Source organism: Bombus affinis, chromosome 5 (genome assembly GCF_024516045.1).
Source record: "Bombus affinis isolate iyBomAffi1 chromosome 5, iyBomAffi1.2, whole genome shotgun sequence".
In the NCBI taxonomy this organism is placed as follows: Eukaryota; Metazoa; Arthropoda; class Insecta; order Hymenoptera; family Apidae; genus Bombus; species Bombus affinis.
The window spans coordinates 6698393-6717748 of NC_066348.1; the positions used below are offsets into that span (position 1 = coordinate 6698393).

The 19356-nt window shown below is 35.2% G+C and overlaps 1 long non-coding RNA gene across 3 annotated transcripts in view; it reads right to left on the minus strand.

Annotated features, from left to right (window-relative positions):
• Window positions 1-1753: 1753 nt before the first annotated feature.
• The window catches only part of LOC126916508 (uncharacterized), a 165395-nt gene continuing 147792 nt past the window's right edge, over window positions 1754-19356 (minus strand). For all 3 annotated transcript variants that reach the window (XR_007710623.1, XR_007710621.1, XR_007710622.1), the window contains exons 3-4: window positions 18579-18701; window positions 1754-4343 (exon numbers count right to left, since the gene is read on the minus strand). This is a non-coding gene — a long non-coding RNA (uncharacterized LOC126916508). The remainder of the gene's footprint in view (window positions 4344-18578; window positions 18702-19356) is intronic.

The window sequence follows — 19356 nt, forward strand, 5'->3', positions numbered from 1 at the left end:
ATTTATGCGTTAACGAAGTGCAAATTCATGGAAAAGGAAAATGTGTCCGTAAAAAAACCATGCGCGTGCCATGTTTTTTAATTGTAAACAAAACTCAATGTTGCGTTCATTTAGATAGACGGCACAGATAAGAGCGAAGAAACAATTGACTAACATTCATTGACGATTATATTTTTGTTTATACTGAAATTTTGCATTGTGCTTATTATTATTATTTATTCTCCAATAAAAGATGGGAAATTTTCGCAAATAACACACGAAGCATTTTGCTTTGGATATTTCACATACTTTTTCATATCACGTGCATTCTGCTGAATTTTGCACTTTCAAATTTCCTGTAAACGCATAAAAATCCGCAGTCTAGTTACGATATACGATTATTGACTTCCTCGTTAAATGCAATTTTCATTGGATTTTCCTATTTCGTTCGCCAAAGCTCGCGCTAATTATTCAATACAGTGGAACTGGATTTATTGGAGGGAAATTTTAGTGAATGCCCGATTAACTGAACTTTTGCTGGTTGAATTCACTGACCCACTAACCGAGCGCCAACTCCTATTACCTGTATGAACGAAAAATAATGGATAGCAGGGAGAAATTTAGCGAGCTCCTACTGTATACCAACTTCCATTATATCTACACCTAAACTGTTTGTTCCACTACAAATTCAGATAAACAGAGTTTTACCGTAGTTACGATAGTCTGTCTGTTTGATAAATCTCATAAATGATACATTCATCGATGCCTTCAAAAATACACAGAGAAATAAAGAAAGAAATTAAAAAAGCTTAGTCTGAGCGAAATTTGACGCAAGAAAGTTGCTTTAACACGAACACGCGAATCCATCAAAAATTTTCTATATATCCCCCCACCCTCCACCTCATCGTCCCCCCAACCATTATCGAAGAAGAAAGCTTGCTGGTCTGTGATTTAACTTCGTCCCACGCTGAACAATGAGACGTCCACGTCGAAAACGCGGTTCTTTAATACAGATATTTTTCATAAGTCGCATTGTGTGCAAATAATACTGGCGAAGTACATAAGTAAGTATATAGGCGAGCGGTGTGATGCGCGTGAACGCGCGCGACCGAGCTCCATCCGTAATTCGCAACGCGCGGCGTATCCCCGCGAGGCGCGACGCGTGTTAATAAATCTCGTGAGATCACGGCCGGCAGAGAAGAGAAAGAGGACGATGGAATGGGAAGAAGGGACGACGACGACGACGACGACGCCGCGAGAAAACGAGCAAAGAGGAGCCGGAGGAGAAAGAAACGAGCAGGACGGACCTCGCCGCACACGAAGGGCGCGAGAATTGTTCTTCCCTCGTTTGCGCTCGTTCTATGTCCGATTCAGAGTTTCTTTTTCTTTTTGTTTCGTTTTTTTTTGTTATTCATTTGTTGCTCGTATCTGTGAGAAACTATCACCGTTTTGTGTTTGTGATAATTGGCTAGATGAGAATTATGGCGATCATTTGTGAAATGGTTTTTTACATTTTTAGTAGTGAAATATAATTTTTATTTGCAGTAAAACTAAGGAGACCTGTAAGAGTTGAATTACGTAACTGAAATGAAATTTTCACAATAGTAACTTTTACATACCGTTAGGATTTTTCGCTCGGCAACTATCGATTTTCAGAGTTCGCTGATTTCAGGGATTTCGATAAGATCGAAGTTCGAAGCTTGTGACTTTTCAGGATCTTTTAGGAGTCGCAAGGAAGAAGAGGAAGATGAAAGGAAATGAACAAATTGAGAAGTGGCTTCTTATGTTTTTCCTAATATTTAGTTCTTTTTAATTTACAGGCATCGTTTTAATAGTACATCATTGAAATATCACGATGATATGACGCTACTAATTATGTAATTACCTGTGTAATTATATAATTACTAATAATTACTAATAATTACACGATTACCTGCAATAATTACACAATTAATAATAATTACATAATTTCATTTCTAAAAGCATGATTTGTACGTTACGATTAAATCGCCTAATTTCCTAGAGAACTTGTAATTTTTTCACAATACGTACACAATTTTCTAACAGAAAGTCACATCCTCCATATCGAAAGAAAAATCCTCTTACCCTACTTTTAATATTAATTATACTGTTAAAATACATCATCCTATTATTTACAGCTATTAATATTACTAATACTGATGCTAATATATCAAACCTATAACATTACATAATATCGCCAATGATTTACATAATTTCATTTCTATTGGCCAACCACAATAAAAACACCAGACACTTACGCATTGTTCTTCGACTGTTAAATTTCTTAATTAATCGCATCCACCCTGCCGAAAGAAAAATGCCCTTACCCTACTTTTAATATCAATTATACTGTTAAAATACATCATCCTATTATTTACAGCTATTAATATTACTAATACTGATGCTAATATTATCAAACCTATAACATTACATGATACCGCCAATGATTTACATAATTTCATTTCTATTGACAACTAAGTGATTGCGGATTTTGTCAATACCAATTAATGACAAAATCCGCAATCATTTAGTTGCCAACTACAATAAAAACATCATCCTATCATTAAAATACATCATCCTATTATTTACAGCTATTAATATTACTAATACTGATGCTAATATTATCAAACCTATAACATTACATGATATCGCCAATGATTTACATAATTTCATTTCTATTGGCAACTAAGTGATTGCGGATTTTGTCAATACCAACTAATGACAAAATCCGCAATCATTTAGTTGCCAACTACAATAAAAACACTAGACACTTACGCATTGCTTTTCAACTGTTAAATTTCTTGAAAAAATTATAATTTCTCGATAATCCATACGCTATATGGTAAGAGATAATCCCACGTACCATTTTCCCAGAGAAAAATTCCCTTACCATATCCGGAACATTGGCGAACAATTAGAAATTCTCACAATGAACAGGGGAAGATTGTCCCCCTGTTTCAAGGGAGAATCTCTGCTTCTCGCCTTCTATTCATCTTCCACGTCGATCCTCTTCCGATTTTCTCTGCAACGAGAACCGTGGCTTTTTCTTTGCTTTCTCGTCTTTATCCCTACGTTGGAGTAGCTGCTTCTTTTCACGGCGGACAGCATCGTCGAGTAAGAGAAAAGGAAAAGAGTCGTCGTCCGCGGTTGGTTCGACGTTAACGCGACGAGTGAGAGGGAAAAAGTGTGTATTTAGCGCGGTGAAACCTCAGACACCGTTAACGTGCTCGTCTTTGGCTTGCGAACGCGGTTCCGTTATGACTCCTTTTGTCACGGGTCTGCACATTTTTCTGACCGATAAACCATGGGCCACGAGCATCGTTACAGCCACGATGAAACGATTTATTTTACCATCTAACCCTTTTGTAGTGTAATAAAATAAGGTAGAATTTAAAATAAATCGTTCAGAAACTGCGCTCCACTATATGGAAAACTAGAATGCACAAACTGTGTTAGCTGCTTTATTTAAACATTTGCTTCGCCGATTTTTATGCATTACGATAGTACAAACATTTCTTCTTCACCTTCAATAATTGCTGCGTATGGCTGAGGTTTACTCGTTTATAGGAGATAAAAAATTGGAAAATGCACACGACAAGTGAAAATATAGAAAATAACGAAGATACAGTAGCTACTTATATAACATTGACATAACATCCTACCTACCATTAGATTGCGGATTTTTCATTGGGTCTATGAAAATATGAATTTCCATAAAACTACACAGACCTAACGTATACGCGAACGCCAGCAGATATATTAAAGGGCTATCGTTTTTTTCACTCTAATCCAATTAACAAAGAGAAGCAATAAAGACAGTAAATTAATTTCGCACGCTCGTTTCTTTTTCACCATGCTGCCGCTTCCAAAAAATCTCCGATTCACGTAGCCGTAAGAATGAAAGGAGCAAAAAGCGCGGCTACGAAGAAGCTGGATCCTGAAACGCGTTTCGAAATCACAAAGAAAGGAAACATTGAAAAACAGAGGAGTCGGGTTGAAAAATCGGAAAAAAACCAGGCTGTCTTTAACGGAGAGAAAAATAGAGCGTTATTTGCTGCAAAACCAAAAAGTCGCGGGCATCTTTTAACGTAATAATGAAAGGGTACACGGTGGCACCGACAAAGGAGACTCGGTCGCCGTCAATAAAACTCCTTTAGTTGAGCGGCACAGGCCGCTTTAATTAAGCGCATTCGTTTTAATTCGACTTAAAAGCGGCTGTTTAATTTGATTTTTCTGCGCCACGACAGAATCCCGGCCGATGCCTCGGCCCTCCTCGTCGCTCTTTCATTCGCTTGACCTTGATTTATTCAATAAACTGCTCTGGTCCTCTGCGAGTTTCAGCCCTGCAAATAAAAAGAAAAACATTTCTGTCATTCATGATAGTTTCTGTACCTAAACTAATCTTACAGAAGAACTTGTTTTATTAAAACAAATTATATCTTCGTATAACAGCATGATTATTTATCTATTTGCTATTCTACCAAGTAATTATATATAAATTACCAAAATAATAATAGGTACATATTATTAACATAATAATGGTAAAAGAAAGAGATATAGTGGTTCATGAAAATCCTGCTACATGATTTAACGTTATAAAAGAACCTGTTTCTATTGAAATAAATCATATCTTCCTATTATAATAAGATGTTTATTTATTTAGTAACATATGAGGTAATTATAGCAATTGGTATAATAGTAATTATAGGTAGAAAAAGTATACGATCACTTATGAAAGGTAGAATAATATATAAATACAGGTGGTAATATCTCGACGATATATCACTCTTTAATCATCCATTCAATTTATATTTAATATATTCAAAAACATGCCGATCTTTTAAAAGAAATTATAAGATACAAGACCTATAATTTAAACCGATTCTAACTTACTAATAATTTATTATCAGCGAATAACCTATTAACCCATATTGATTATCGGTGCAGGTGTAAAGAATCAATTAGAAAAAGGTAATTAACGACGTTTTTCTCGGTAAGGAAATTAGAAAAATCTCATACCTTATACAACAATTTTTATTCGATCTTCTATTTAACACTGCAAATCTCGGATATTTTATATGGAAAGAAATGTAACTAACGTTATCGGTAATCCTTCAGTCAGCGAATCGCAAGTTTTGCAAGATCGATATTGCATCGAGATGAAAGAATCGGAATATTCGCAACTATTTGCAACACGACGCACGAACGCTCGTAAATCCAGAATTAACGCGAGAAAGTAGAACGCGGCGAGATTACGAAGAAGAAGAAAAAAGTAGAGTAGAGCAAAATAGAACGTAGTAGGATAAAAAATTCGCTTCTCGAGGAAGTAGACGTATAAATGCAAAGCAGCCGTTCGCCATAGCCGGATCTTGCAACGTAGGAACAAAAAGACGCGTGAAAATGGACGTGAGAAAAATGGCCATCTAAAAAATGAAGGTCCATTTGGAAATTCCTGGTTAGTATGACGAGACCAAGAAATATCCGTGGAGAAATGTAAGAGAAATGAGAAGATAAGGGTGAGAGGGTGAAAGAGGCGTCCGGATGGCATGCAACAAGTTTGGACCATTTCCTTCAATTTTCTTCTCGTCATTCTCTCTTAGGACCTTAATTGTTCTATTATTGAGGATGATACAAATATACGTTACGAATATGATGGAATATTGAAAGTATTTTTCAATAGAACAGGAAAATAAGTATCGATAGAAATTTTAATATTAATTTTAGGAGAAAAATGGGAAGAAAGAAATGAAATATTGGGTAAATTCTCTGTTTAATCGTTCAACATCTGGCACATTAAATCCAAATTGTGTAAAAGATGTAATATTTATTTATATATTATACATAGGTGTTTTGTTATTTTCAGATCAAAGATTTATTAGAAATATTAATCCGATCTGTAAATTATTCGCTGTTTTGCCAGTGGAGCCTGACCAAGAAAGATTAAGTACATTAATCAGGGACAAAGTTTGACGAATTTTGAAAAGTAGCGTTTTTTTGAAATTGATCAAAAGTGATTTTGAAAAGCAGTGCAACATTCGGTGTTAAATGGTTAGACAGTCAACACCTTCTCTTACACACCTACAGACTGGTAAAACTGAACTAGTAAAAAGTAATATAAATAATAATTAGCACTAAAACTATCAACGATAATTCTATACTTGAATATCAATGCCAATCGTTTTCTGTAGACTTCACAACTTCAACGTTTACAGTATCCTGAAGAAAATAAGATGGTTACTGGAGATGAAGACAACGTAAGATCAAATTGCAAGTGTACTAATTAAAAGAGCAGATAAAAGGTAAAAAGGATAAAAAGAAGAAAGGGTGAAAGTGAAAAGAGGAGCAGGGAAGCACAGAAAAAGAAGAAAAGAACTAAAGTATTAGAAACAGAGATTGGGAAAGGGGTTAAAGGAAAGAGAGCGTTTGGAGAAAGCATGAAAAAGGAAAAGAGAGGAAAAGGGTGTCGCTAGAAAAGAGAAGGGTGACAGGGGGAGGGAGAAAGAACGAAGGTACGAGAGAAATCACGTTCTCTCCTACTTTAACGCGCGGTTCTTATGAATCGAGCGGAGGGCGTAACCCAGATTACTGTTCACCGAACTATAATATTACGCGAACAGATCGGTCTGCCTGTATAACGGGTGATCGTTGCGAAATTATCGCGCAACTGTTCCTCTTTAACCTCCACGTGATTTTTATTTATTTACGGTATACAGGCTACAATGGTACAATAAAAAATACATTTAGTTGGTTGAAAACGATTATTCTTAATAAAATTATTTAATTCTTTTTTTCATATTCGATAGCAATGCTTTTCATCAGGTTCGAGAATTTTCAAGAAACTTTAGTACCAAGAAATATTTTTCCTTTTTATCGCAGTATTTTTCTAATAAAAAATTATCGAAACATAATTAATAATTATTGTAAGAAATATCGCTACGTTTATTTAATCAATTCTGAAGATGTTTTAAACAATATAGGAACTCTTTCCGTTTCTGGAATTATTTAGAAAAAAGATTTCGAATTCTTAATCGCTTGTTCATTAATTTTCTACTAGGGACTCGTTCAGCCGTTATTTTGAAAAAACGAGTGGCTATTTCGCATTAAGAGAAGCTTTTTCCTACTTCACGAAGAACTTCCCTTTCCTGTTAGTTCAACGTAAATATTAGCTACCTCTAGGAAGATCGCGAGTCAGCCAGTTTCATCATCGCCCAGTCAATTATCACTCCAACTACGTACTTCATCCACTTGGAAAAGGAACTTCAATCCTTTCCCGGCATTTCTGTTCATCAAAAGATTCTTCTTCCTTCCTGAATTATCTTCCTACCGATGAAAAAAGGCCTGGTTTACGGCTCTTGCTGACAATTCCATCGGGGAATTTTTTACGGTTACAGAAATTCATTCGTAACGTTTCAATCATTGATTCAATCAAATATCGAAAGAACATTGTTAAAATTCCCTTAAGGACGAAATAAATATTCTTCGTAGCTTTTTACAAAATTTTATACAAAACTGAAACAAATTTTGTTCATTTTTCGCGAAATTATATAAATCGACATAGGAAGATATAATTTGAAATTTATAATTTGGCAAATACTAATACAGAGTCTAATGATTTAAAAACGAATCGAAGTTTATAATGAAAAATTATATTCTCAAACTATATTCCCTGCTCACGAAGTATAATATATTTTATCGATTATGTTACGTGTTTCATATTCTTTTATCATTAAGCTTAGCCAATCTTATTATTAGGCTTCTATTACTATCCATTTCGCAACTCATAATCTTGCAAATGTATGTAATGACGTATTGTACAATCTCGACACGTTCATCGTACGCCAGTTATAAACGGAAATGACGTATAAACGAAACGACGTGTAAGTATACGTCAAACAACGATGCACGTCATGAAACGCAACGATATGAAGTAAACGAAAACGATTTTGCGACGAACATTGTTATATAATAATAAGGTACAGAATAATTGTTACGTAATAGAAAAACACGTTAAGGGTTAACAGCATTGAAACCAGTCATTTATAAACTAATTTATAATTAATACTTTACTATTATATTATTTGTAATATTTTATACCGATCTCAGTCGAGACGCTATCGATTATTTCGATCGTCACTTAGAAGAGCATGATCACAACTTTTTGCTGGTTCCCATACTAATTGGTATATTTTTCAAATGAATAAAACAAAATGTTTATTAGATATGTACTGAGAATATTTATAAACAATTAAGCAATATTAAAATTATTGATCCGATTTAATATTAACTATCGGAAAATTGAATGGAACATAATGAATTATATTGTTCCTTGTATAATTTCCAATGGTACTTTAGCTTGCAGCGTACGTACTTTAATAATCATGTAGTATTTTAATAACTAATCTGATTAAATAAAATTTGATAAAATTCGTAGTTTAAAAAATTATACACACATTTATAATATAAACGTACGGAATATTGCGGTAACTTTTAAATAAAATAGAAATTTTCACAACGCAGAAACCGATTTCACGCAATAATTCATAATCCTTCGTTTGCAACCTTATTTTTACTGGCGTCGACTGCATACTGAGTCCTTTACATCCATGCGATCCATCCTTTTTTTAAAAAAATCGCCCAAAATTCTTGAAAATTCTTCCAAGTTTCTAGAATATCGTCCAACAGCTTTCATTGCAACGCGTTACCTTAATCTTTCTAAGCAAAGTTAGATTTAAACGAAAATATAAAAAAGATGAAAGATAACTTAAAATCGTTGGTCGATAAGCCACACACAGTATGCAAATACAATAGAAGGATAACTGTAAAAATCATCAATATTATTTACACATAGAATTTCAGAATAATTGGTAAATAAAATGCGTAAAAATCAGTGTTACTAATTTTACAAAAGAAAATACCCTCTAGATTAAATCCTTAGTTTCTACTAGAACCAACAATATAAAACTATTATAATCCATGTCATTGTATCACGCCAAACTAAGTTACTGAAAATTCTCAACGAGAATTGATTGTAAATATTCTAATAAATAAAAAAAAAAAAAAAAACTAATTTTACAGGAAAATTATTACCATGATAACGTATGGCTCGTAAAAATCGGATTAGGAGGGAACGTGTCAAATTTCCCCTGTTAAACAGGTTTGCGAACCAACCCGATGCATGGAATCCTGTGGGTTCACCCGGTACGTATTCCCGAAGGATACGCTTCGGAAAGGAAACGAGACGGAGTGGCCCTTCTCTATCTGCCTCCCACTCTTTTCTCTGTTGTTCTCCATCTTCGTCTAGCAGCAGTCGGTCGTCCAGGTAGTAGTGTCAGAATTCTAGTGCAATACGAAGGGGTGGGAACCCTTGGCAGTCGGAATTCCCAACCCCGACACGACCTTGCGCTTGCACATGCCCGCACGCACCAGCGGAACCCGCTCTTGACTGTTCTCTCTCTCTCTTTCTCTCTTTCTCTCTTTCTCTTTAGCTCTGACAGCACTCGGAGTGTCTCTGACGCGTACATGCAGTTACTCGTAAGTATTAGGTTGTCCGAAAAGTTTCTTTCGTTTTATAAGGAAATAATAGACGCACAATGTTTTTTGTTTTATATTAGTTTATTGAATTATGCACGAACATAATAATAGGAATAGAAGGAAATGGATTACACCTAATTCAATAAAATAATATAAAACAGAAATTGTTGTTCATCTATTATCACCTTATGAAACGAAAGAAACTTTTCGGACAACCTAATATCTACAGATTTGACCAATTTGTAAAATATATAAATGGATTTACAGATTGTAAGTTAGATTGTTAATCGGGTTACCGAAGGTCTTTAGAAATTTGGAAAAATATTAATAAATCAATGTGAGATTTATAATATTAGAAAATAGGGATTCACGGGCGAAGAAATTGTTACGTTTCAGAAATTGGCAATCTAACAATTTTCACATTGTGGCCTGTCGAGATAAAGGTTACCGTAATTTTAATAATAACGATTAAATAACAAAATCATTGTAATATTTTTATAACAACAATGTGGATCAGATTCTCAGTGAAAAACCTTACTTTACGATATCCAATTGATTTTCTCCACCCCTTTCTCTATTGTATCTCCAATTTAGAGGCGTCCTGTACTACGATCGTCGCAGCTATTCTTTTCTAGAACTCACGTTATATTTCCTCTATCAAACCTAAACGATGTTACTTGGCGCGTTTAACTAACCTTCTAAGCCCTATGTGACATTTTTCGCTTTAAAAACACTCTGCAACATATACAACGTACATGAACAACGAATAAATAACAAGATAGTTGCATGATTGCTCGTAGCCGAGATTCAAGTCACATTATCTCAAACTTAAGACGAGATCTCACATCTTCCACTCGTTCTTGCACAATTTCTTAAATTACATCTCCAATTCAGAGACGACATATGCGTATACCTATATACATACAACCATAACGTAACAACGACAAAATAATAAAAATCAGCTGCTGCTACCTACCCACGATTTTACATCACATTCTGTCAAACGTAACCAAGCGTCCGTATACTTTTGAGAGACAGTGTATGCGCATACAGGATCGCGTGACCGAGTGTATGCGTGTGCGGCGCGTATGCACCGCTAAGTATGCACCGCTGCTACGTCGGGCATTCCGGTGTGCACTTATGCGCACGTTCGTGCCGGATACGCTCAGCTTGTGCGCCTCGTCTGCCAGACGGCTGGAACTCGAGGCTGCGTTATGGTTACGACGCCTTATTCGCCACAGCCAAGGGTTTCGAGTTTAGGTTCTTCTCCGACTACGTTTCCGGCTTTCAGGTTTATTAGAACTGTTCTCCAGTTATTTTACAAGAGTAGAATTTTTATCAACGGCAAAAGAATTCTACGTCTTCTGCGTATCTATGGGATCATCTTAAATTTAGATATCGTGGAGGATAAAAAAATGTTAATGCAGCTTAGTCGCGACAGCAGAAGGTTCTCCTTCAACTACAACCGGGTTTCTGGCTTTCAGGTTTATTAAAACCATTTCCTAGCTACTTTCAAGAGCAGACTTTTCATCGAAGATACGACAAAACTCTGTGCCTTCTGTTTCGTATATTTGCAACGGGGTTGCCTTAAAATCGAAGCCCAATGGCGGATAAAAGAAATATCGAAATTTTAATATGCCTCAACCGCGACAGCGAAGAGTTCGAACTCTTCTCCAACTTGGCTTTCAGGTTTATTAGCATTAAATAACGTACAACAATGAGATACAATTTAAGAACTTGACAGGATAAATGTGATAATTTTGAAGGTTACAGAAAAGAAACATAAGGAGGAATTGAAAAATTCAATGATCGATTGCATATTATCAAAGTTATCCTTTTATTTGCTTACCCACTGCCAATGTTTCTACGTTTATGAGAAATTCGAATGCGCATTGCACGTGATCTGGAAAAATATACAAAATATCCAAGGCGTGTACAGTATTCGTTACAGCATTTCAAGGATGAAACAAATCTCTATTTATGTTGCACGTTACTTCATATTTATACTATTCTATTTCCAAGGGTATAAAATAATGATTATACAAAAACCTGAATTTCCCTAAACATTCGCAATCCGCCAATACGAAAATATTTCCTTTTGCATTCACTTTCCTCGGAACATGTAAACTCGATTCACCTAAACAACTCGTCTCGTCCAACCAGAATCTATCCAACGTTTCCGTTCCATTTACCCAGAAACCGCACAACCATGAACAACCGCGGCAATTGACAACAGCATTAAGAACAAAACTACCTGAATAGACGCCATAAAGTTTGTACTGTCGAGCGACTTCGTAGCAACTTGCACGTAGCTACGTCTATTAGCATAGTTAGTAGATCGATCGTACAGTTCTGTATAGATCAGGATCGCAGTAGAAGACGTCGCGTGACGATATTTCGCGCGATACGATGGCCGATGATACGACAAACGGCGGCGAAATCTAGAGCGGGCTGTTTCAATCGCGTTTCGCTTCGCGCGACGACGCGACGCTGCGCGCATATCTGGGTCAGCCGTGCGACCTAACTTGCACCCATGTGTGTACGTTCCCACTTATACGCGACGAATAATGCGGGAATGAGCGCGTGCATACCCGCGTTTCGATCGGCGCCACTCTATGGTCGGTCAGGTGTGCGTTGGTGATCGTAAATCGATCGATTCGGCCGATTCGATGCGATTCAAGAGCCGATTCGACTCGCTGCAACACCTCTAGCCGCGTTTAGAACGAACCAGCAAGAATATAGAACGAGAGCAGCAGCGTTTTACTGCTCGTTTTCTGTAAGCCACCATCGACCGATAGCTTCGTAAACTCATTTACAATTTTGTGTACGAACGTTTGTAGAGATTAGACCGAGCATCTGGAATGCTCGATAGTTATTTCCAGTTTGATCTTCGATTAGACTCGTGGCAACCATAACCAACGAAGAAATGAAGATTTTTCAAACGTTCTTAGGATCTTTCATAACGTTCCATTTTTTTATTTCACGAACAATCGTCGAACGCTCGTTTACGCTATCGATTTTTCGCTCTAATTACGTTTAATGGTGCGTTTAGCTCTTTTATCGCTCTGGTAAAATTTCGTGAAATGGAAGCGCAAACGAGCATTCGATCGGCTGTGCTCTCACGCTGAACGAAATTTAAACAATTTACAGTTAACCAGAAGTGTACAGAAACGCGAAGAAAGTGAGATCATTCTTTGTCCGATCGATGGACGAATGCTCGATTGCGATATCATCTTTTAATTTTACCGAGCGGACAACGAATATACTCTCCGTTGGTCTAAACCCACCACGAAGCGGCGCAAGAGCAAGCTCGCTTCGCGTAAACGCACCTTCATGACGCTCTGTGTACGTAAGAAAATACATATCAGTGCATAAGTATTAGAATATTTAACAGGGAACGAGATAAACCCGAGAAATGATTAGGAGCTTGTTAAAAGCTTCTTTTGGGAGCCGTGAATTACAATCTATAGAAATATTTTATGTTATCAAATAAAAATTTCATAAACAATAAATATTTAGTGGACAGTTTTTATTCGTTCATTGTCTTAACCAATCTGCAATATTTCGATTACTAAATTTTTTATTGTATTTGTTACTCTATAGTTCATTGCGCTCTACGAATGATTCTATTAAACGAGATGCAAGTTTTTATAGAATCATTCAATTTTTCAAATTAGTGTTTATAATGCGAATAAAAAAGAAGAAATGTCTCGCGAATTTGCTTATCACGTAGAAATTTTATGTGAAGGAACGTTAAAATATTTACTAAAAGGAAATAGTTATCAATACACTCTTTCTTCTACGATATTCATATATCTACGAAATTCCCAATTACCAAAAAGCATTTACACACCATTGCATTTATCGCGTCATATACATAGCAATTAATTAGTACATTCAGGTACATTGAATTTCGTGTCATCGATAGTACGATCGATACCGTGAAAATGAAATGGATCTGCTACAAAGAAAAAATACGCTTCAATAGAAAGCAAGAGTATGTACAAATATTTGTTCCAGCCATTGTATTAGGTTGTCCGAAAAGTTTCTTTCGTTTCATAAGGTGATAATAGATGAACAAGAATTTCCGTTTTATATTATTTTATTGAATTACGTGTGATCCATTTCGTTCTATTTCTATTATTATGTTCGTGCATAATCCGATAAACTAATATAAAAGAAACAACATTGTGCGTCTATTATTTTCTTATAAAACGAAAGAAACTTTTCGGACAATCTAATACATATCTCAAAAAGCAGCTCCATTGCGATTTCATCTTGACCACAAGACATTTACTCGCATTCAAGTAAGTTAAAACGCAAATACTTAACAGTAGAACTACCGATTGTTAACACAAAGCTATTTCTACCAAAACCAGTCAAAATGAGCGGTGTTTAAAAAATACGTAATAATAGAATAATTTTATATTTATTAATTTATTACTTTCTTACAGAAGCAATTCCATGTTATGTAGTACACTTTTGGTATTATTAATTCACCATGATCCCTAAACGGGGGTTAACACATTTATAAAATTGTAGAACCAGTCATTTTGACTGCTGTGGTATTTCTAGTGTTGACATCTAGCGATCAGGAATTTTCCTGATAACTGATATCATCATATCGAATGACACGCGGTAAAAATTTTAAAAACGTGTGGGAAGTTGTACAAAATGAGGAAATTAGTTAATTGGGGTTTGATAAACAGATTGCAGAACCCTTTTACATTTTGACTGGTATTGTATAAGTAGCCTTGATACAAAATTATTTTCAGTTTGAATACATAAAAAACAAAATAAAATTCATTATATTATTCCTTTAATTACCGTTACAAAAGAGTCATTACATCATTGCACGAAAAAATATAACACAAAGTAAGAATTTTAAAGCAAAATTGTAAAACCAGTCAATTTGACTGGTGTGGTAGTTCTAGTATTAATCAAACTGAAATTCATTGCAATCGTGTGGTTTGCCGCTTCCCCGTAGCAGATCTTCTAAAAACACCATCGATACCTTCCCCAATATTATTTCACGGCACAAATAACGTACGGGTGGCCTGTTTGGCATTACAGAAATAATCGCACGCTAATTAGACTGTCACGTGTCGAAGGTACGGAAGGTCGGGAGCGACGTTTAATCGAATTAGTAAGGCACTCGAGCGTGGCCGAGGGTGCTCAAATAGAAACCCGCCCCAAGCGTGGATGGTGTTTCGATCTGTTTTGTCTCTGCTTTGTCCCCGACCCTCCATACGTTCCGCTTAGTAATCAATCTTGTCTTCCGTTCGACTTCGACCTCGTTCCGTTCCCTCTTCTCTCTTTCTCTATCCTCTTTTCTTTTTCTCCGCGCCTCTCGATATTTTTTAATCGACCGTCGCTGACCGACGCGCTTGTCCACCAACATGGACAAAACGCGTCTCTAATCCCAGTGACAGGGAAATTTTCGTGGAAAAATCACGTGCAAAGCCTGTCAGGTAGAACGCTCGATGGAAATGAGTGTGCGAGGATTTTTAGTTTTATTATTAGCCTAGGACACAGCACAGGTCAAAAGTTTGAGATCGGTTCTAGTATCTGATATCGGGTAATTTGTGAAAGAAAAGGAATTGAAGATATAATACGGTTTTTTGGCTGTTTCGTAATAAATCGAAGGTTCCTGTTGGCTTTGTATCTTATTCTTCTGAGTAACAATTTTTCATTGGTTTTCTTTCTATTGAATACGTAATTATTATTAAATACCTAAATATGTAAATGGTGAAACTTCCGAGCAATGGACAGCATGAACTTGAATCTTTTTAATATATCTCGAAAATAATATCATTTCCTCCAAAATTAAATCGGATATATTAATTAAGTTTTCGCGTTATCGTTTATTTATTTAGAAATTGTTCGAATCGAATATTTAAAGAAACGCGAGATCGAGCAAGCTCGAATTAATTGATTTAAATAATTCAAACGAGACGCAGAAAAGAAAGAAACGCACGAAACGTGTGGATTTTAAACGAGCAGACTTGTGACAATCAAACATGGAAAAGTTTTCGCACACGATGCATCCGTGCGTCATGTGCACTGCACCAAGGACGCTGCATGACGCACTGGCGCATTATAACCACTTTACCAGTTAACCCTGTATAACCCGGTGTAACTCCCAGGTAATGTTTCACGCGTCCGTATTTCGTCTGCGTTCCAGTTTAAACGCTCCGAATCAGTTTTTATTCCAACACGTACACGTATTCCGTATAACCGTTAAAACGAATCTCAATCTGTTTTCTTCAATTTAGGCAATTCAAGGGTAATGAAAAATGAAAGAAGATTTATTCGATTTTTATTATTGAAATAATTATTCAATTAATTAATTCAATATTTTTCGAAATATCCATATACGTTGGAACTTGTATGGCGCGCACATTCTGAAGATTAAATTAACGCGCAACGAAGAAACTATAAATGCAGTTTACGATTATCAAGCAACTGAAAACATAGAATGGAAGAAATTTTTACTCTTGGAATAGTTGGAAAATTATTTAGATCGTACACAGAATATCGCGAATAAAATTATCTATATTACGTAATTGAGATCGCTCTCGATCAAACGATCGAACGATTGAAACAGTTTAAAAGCGATCGAAGTAAAACCGAGGAAAAGGCTATGGTTTTAACGTTTACCAGTTTCAGGAGAACAAACGGCAAAAAGTTTCGTTGAATTACTTCAATTTGTGTGATTATACTTAAGAATATTTAACCACAGACTATTTAACACTTAGAAAGCAACAGCTCCGTAATAGAACTACTGTGAAACAAGTTTATCTAACGTTTGTAACATTTCTCATTGGAATTCATCTTTTGCTAACAAAGTCGTGCGAAACACATCTTACGATCTGACGATAAGAAGAAACCGGAAAAACGAGCAAGTTAATAGATAGACAATACGTAGCTTCTAATTAACGTGGCGTATAAATGCCGCATGCAAATAGGGATAACGCGGTTAATCGTCGACGCGTGTTTCGAGTCGATGGATCGGTCAAGCTGTTGCGCAACGATATGGCAGCGCGTGCCTCTGAACAGACGTTCCTCTGTTCTCTCGTTCTCTCAGCTCCGTTTCTCCCTTCCTTCTCGATTCGCGCGCTTACAGGCCTCTGGCCTCGTTCGTCACTGCACTCTTTGTGCTTCTCTTTGTTTGCTTCGAAAAATTGGAAATTTTCAGTTTAAACAGAGACACCGTAGATTGCCAAAGTTTCCCGCAAGATCTATTTTTTCACGAACTTATAGCAACTTTCAAATAGAATTTTTTAATATTTTAAACGCTATCTTTCTCGCTATCTTTTTTATTATTATTGTTACCGTTAATGCGTATGAATGTATTTTTATGCGATAATTTATATAATATAGATTATACAAGTAATCAGAATTTAAATAAGAGGGGGAATTTTAGCAAAATTTAGATAAGTAGAATTTTTTAATATTATTTTAATAATAATTATTTTCCATTATTATTAATGTTAATGTACATGTAATACTTATTTTTATATTAGAATTTACATAATGTGTATCGCAGAGCGAATTATAATTCGAGTAAATGGAGCAGACTTTTTAAAAAATTTAGCCTTTTGATAGTGGAATTTAAATAGAATTTTGTAATATCTCTGTTTTAAATGTTTTAATTGTATGGTCGATTTAGAGCTTCCGTTATTTATTTCGTCTATTTGTTTAACACGTTACTAGTTGTTTTTATCCGCAGACGTGGTTGTAATTTAAACGGTGGAAGAAATTTTAGAAAAATTTCAATCGCAGAATGTATCGAAGAGATAAAGTACGATTTACCTGTACCAATCTCGTAAATGTAGGTTAAATTTAATAGTTTATTTCCCGGGTTGCGGCAATATGAAATACAAAATCGTATCGCTTCGCAGAAAATTGAAAATCCTCGTTTCATAAAGGTAAGAAAAATATCGAACGAAGGGCTCCGTAAACAAAGTTGTTTCGAGCGAATAATGAAATTGAATCTGTTAAAAAGCGCTAAATTAAAAACGTGATTCCTGGCTAGCAATGATACACCGCAGGTGTATTCGATTTTATTAAAATCTTTGCCTCTTTCGAAATTGTTCAATTCATTTATTACACTACATTTGAAAATTCATTTACAAACATTTCCATATATATTTAACCACACAGAAATCTAATCAGGTTTAGCGAATAAACCTTTAGCTTCTGTATCTTTATATTCATATTTTTATATTTTCATGTTTATTGTTATTATTTCAGCAGACAAAAATGATTTGTAGAATTCTAACAAAACGTATCACGTAAAATTGAAGCGGGAAATCATCTGTATCCTCAAGGATTTGCTGGACATTTATTTTCAATGTTAGAGAAAGCATATTTGAGTCGGAAAAGACCGAAATGAAGCAGTAGATTTATTATATTTCGGTATATTAAAATTATAACAGTTTCAGAAAATGGACTGGATTAGTATGATTTTTGAGTGGTTTACGCGTAGTAATGGTAATGGCTAACCAAAGCAATTTCTCTTTCATTCGTGTTCCACAAGTTTATCGTTTTCATCCAACGAAATCTGCATACGATCAACGTTAAAAAACGTAGACAGTACAGTCTTGTAAAAGTTTCTTTCGATGCATTTCAGCTTCAAATATTTCATTGTAAGGATGAACTCGTTCTACGATCAGAATAAAGACGCTAGCGAGATCTGAAAATTAGCACAGTTTCTCGAATAGACAGATATTTTCTACATCGAAGAGACGAACGAAGCGGTGATCTAAAGAAAGACGAAACTGTAAAACAATGATGAAACCGGAATAAAATATAATTTTAAAGAGACTAAGTTGTAAAATAGTCGTAAAGTGATATAGGAAATAATGGTAATATAGAAAAATATCAGACGTGGTATTAAATGAACATTTCTAATTTATTTACTACTATTTGTTAAAAATATTGAATTATGCAATACTTTGTTCTCGCATCATCAAAATCAAATGTTCAGTCTATGAAGTTTTATACATAATCCAAATATTACGAATGGTTCGTTCGATATTCACCGTGAAATTCCACAAAACCAGGACTTCGCATTCCGAGTATTCAGATGACAGCGTTCGATTGACAGAAGTTCATCGAACCAGACGTGAATTAACTCCCTCGTTGTCGATTAAACTGGCGATGTGCTGCAAACAGAAATGTTGCACTATTTAGAAAAAACGTTTTTTTATGTAGATTTTTGATGTACATAACTATTTCTATTTTGCTTATTCTCAGACAACAACAAACTTTTAATAGAACACTAATTGAACTTTTGATAGGACAAAATAAGAATTGCTGACGGTATAATACTTATTTATTTTAACTCATAGCCAGCTTTCTTCTTCCTAACTAATTAACTCACCTTTTTCACCTAATTCTTTAACTGGGAAATTTTTCTCAGTTTTTATCAATTTATTAAGACAGTAAATATGTTTTTCTGAGTAAAATTTACCAAACGTATATATATACTTTCCTATATATTAATGTAAATTAATATTTTCTATATATTAATGAACGTGAAAGTACATGTACACGGTGCCTCTGAAATTATGGTACAAACGGTCGGCTGATGATTCCAGATGGAAAAATAAGTGGAGAAGAGGAAAGAAAAAGTTTACAAGAAAAATTAGTTTGAAAATCCATCAGGTAGCCGTCTGTCGCCTGGTAGTTTCGAATTATGAAACTGTTGTTTCTGCTCGTGTCTGTATTTTGTTAAACGTGGACAGTGTCTGTTGTTATTTCTGTATTTAGAGGTAGGATCACAATAGCTATTATTTTATTCTTTGGATAAATCTATCA